Genomic DNA, 3507 nt, shown 5'->3' on the forward strand with positions numbered 1-3507 from the left:
GTTATCCCTTTTCCTCATCCCTCCCAGGAACTCCCTATCCCATCCCCCTCTTGTTGCTTCTATGAGGGTGTGTCCCCACCCATCCACCCACTCCCCCTCCCAACCTTCGAATTCTCCCACACTTGGGCATCCAGCCTTTACAGGACCAAGGACCTCCTCTCCCACCAATGCCCGACAAGGCCATCCTCCCCTACATATACGGCTGGAGCCATGGGTCCCTCCATGTGAGGGGAACACTTTGAATCCAAATCACAACAATGTAGACATTGCTATTAAAATAATCAAACAGAATTTGTAGCTTTTCACAAATAAAGTAATAACATTTCTGCAGTGAGCTTGACATAGATAAAGCAGATGAGCAAAAGTATTTGCCACTTACTTTTATGATGAATTAAGTTTTAGAGTCACAAATTGTTCCTTTAAAAAAAACTGAAGTAGTTTTCCTAGTCAGAAATATTGATCTTAATATGGTTCCTTGCACTGTATCTAAAAAAAAAAATCATTCCCTTTATCCACTGAAGAGTAATGTTAAAGAAAAGAAAAGTCTTGGCTCACTAAGGATTGATGATATTTTCCACAATATAATATATAGTGTTTTCTTTTTTACTACAACTGCTTTATTTTGCCTCCCTTTATATTAAGAAGAAAAATAATTTTCAAATTATTAATCACACATTTTGTCATAGCTTTTGATGAAATCACACAAGAATGGCAATATAATTACTTTGTTACTGTTTACTAAAACCTCTTGATATCACAGAATCCATTCTAATGCTGTGATTTGGGATATACTGAGAATAACTCTTGTACCTCGTAAATTTCCTGTCATCTCCTGAGATAGTTTGACTGCTATCATATTACAAATTCTCAATGTAGTCATACTTAAACAAGTTACAGTCTGACAGCCAATAAATACTGCATGCAAAAGTGTACATTTTTCATACGTGAAATCACATATAATTCTCTTGGTGTTTGATGTCTGATGTTCATTTAAGCATTGGCAAACACCCTTTCCTCTCTTTTTTTAAAACCAGAAGTAAAAAAATCTACTCCTAGCTAGAGGCTTCTATAAGAATTAGCATTTAGCTTCATTGTTTGCTTTTGTACTTTGTTGTTTTCAATTTCCATTATTACTGTCCCATCTCTTATTACTGAGTGTCCAGTTTTATATTTTGTTAAGAAAAAAAGAAAATTAAGACTGAAGGTTAATTATAATATCTAATTTTTCTAATATCAGAATTAAAGAATTTTATGCTAGCATTGGAATTAAAGAATTTAATACATATTATAGGTCCATGACAAATTGAGGTAAGTGATATTTTTATTCTAATACATTTTAAAATAACTATAGTTGCAGTTTAGTTTAAATTAGTCACTTCTTATACTGAAAAGTAATGTTAAAGAAAAAAAACACTGATTCAGTAGTATTGGTGATAGTGAGTTACTTAGATAGTATTTTCTTTATTTTACATCTAGTAGATGAACTTTCCCCCCTTAGAAATCTTCCCATTGTTGACATACAAATTACTTTTATTATATGTACAAAACCGGATAAGAGCATGCTATGTGTACTGTCCAGCAGAAATTATTCAATTAGGGGCATTGTAGTGCAAAAATTTGCAATTATCTTTTTTTAACTTTTTTACTTTTTTTAATTGAATGTTTTCTTTTTTACATTTCAAATGTTATCCCCTTTCCCCGTTCCCACCTCTCATCTGAAACCCCCTATCCCATTGCCTTTCCCCTGCTTCTTTCTGTGTTTCACATCATGAACCATAATCTCACTCCTCTTTCTGTCCCCTTGTACCTGCCTTCCACTATCACAACCTGCCTTCCAAAAGGGCAAAAAATAATAATAATAATAATAATAATAATAATAATAATAATAATAATAATTGTGTAAGGTGGTAGCCTATCATAGCATGTCCCGTAGTATACCCTTTTGTCCAAACTCCCTCACTTGTAAATGTTCATTGTAATGGGTCCTTAGTCTGATTCAAGGCCTATGACTGCTGCACTATCAATACTGGAACCTCACTGGGACTCCTTTCAAATATCCTGTTGTTGCCCTGTGTCATGGAGATTCTGTAGGTTTGTATCATGCACCATAATGCACCAACCCCTTTACATCCTTCAGCAGTTCTTTAATGTTAGGGTGAGCCAACATTAATCTCTGGATCTGCACTTGAAAGATATCTGAGAGAGTCAGCCCCCCAGTTCTCTCCTCCCCCACAGTACAAGGGTGAGCTCTCCAGCCCTGCCCCCACTAGCTTATCCATTGCTGCACTGAGCAAGAAGCAGAGCCAGCTCTCCTGTTTTCATGCCTTTGGGCCTGGCTCACCTGCAACCCCTCTTCCTTTGCAAACAAAGCCAGCTCAACTTTGCTGTCTATGTAGGTGTATGGCACACTCTCCCAAGTGTTGCAGCAGGGCCACCTCTTCCTCTTATGACCCTGGGGCCAGCTCTCCTGAGGGCCACTGCACAGCAGAGAAGAGGCAGAGGCAGCTCTCCCATGCTCATGCCTTCAGGGCTAGCTAACCTGTAACCCCCACAAGCAGGGCCAGTTCTACTGTGTTGCCCACGCGAGGTACAGGGCCTGCTTTCTCAAGTGCTGCAGCACGTGAGGGCCAGAGCTGGCTCTCCTGCTTTCACGATGTGGGGGCCAGCTCTCCTGCAGGCTGTAGGTGGTAAGGGGTCAGAGGAAGGGCTTCTCATCCATGTACCTGCACCCAGACAAGTGGCAGGGCCAGTTCTCCATGCTCATACCCTCGGGGCCTGTTCACCCACAGTTCCCACAATGAGAGCCAGTTCTTCTGTGCTTCTGGGCAATGTACCCAAATTGCTCTCCTGAGTAATGCAACTGACAAGAGGTGAGATAAGCTGTTGCTGAGCAGTCTCTCCTGCAATCCCATGATGCCCAGATAAGGGCTGGAGCCAAGTCTGCATATCCCTCAGACATCAACACAGCACCAGGCAGAAGCCCAGAACAGGGCTGCTTCACCACTTACTTGCTCCTCTTAGTGGTATCCAGGGTCTCTGGGTGTTTGGAGTCATCTCAGGAATGGTCCCAGGAATTCTATATCCTGTCCATGTAGTGTGGTACCAGACAAGGGACATCTTGGTTATGGTCTGCCTACATATACCTATATGGCACAAGACTGGTGGTTTTCTTAGGCTTACTCTTCACCTGAACTATGTGGCACCTGAAGGTGGTTGCCTCTAAATATACAATTTTCTTAATGATTAGTTGTTTCTATATTTTATCTGCCATTAAGAAAGAGTATTTAAATTTCCAATACAATTAAGAATATTTATCTATGACCCTTCCTTCTCTATCAATGTTGGAAGTTCTCAGTTTAAGAACAGTGATTTGATAGTAATTTTGATAATATTAAAACTATTTTGAATGTACTAGAGACCTGGGAGGTGAGAGACTCTCAGGACCCAAAGGGAGGAACCTTAGGTGAAATGCTTTACAGTGGGGAGAGGGAACTTGTAGAGCCCACC

Source organism: Arvicanthis niloticus, chromosome X (assembly GCF_011762505.2).
Source record: "Arvicanthis niloticus isolate mArvNil1 chromosome X, mArvNil1.pat.X, whole genome shotgun sequence".
NCBI classification, from domain to species: Eukaryota; Metazoa; Chordata; class Mammalia; order Rodentia; family Muridae; genus Arvicanthis; species Arvicanthis niloticus.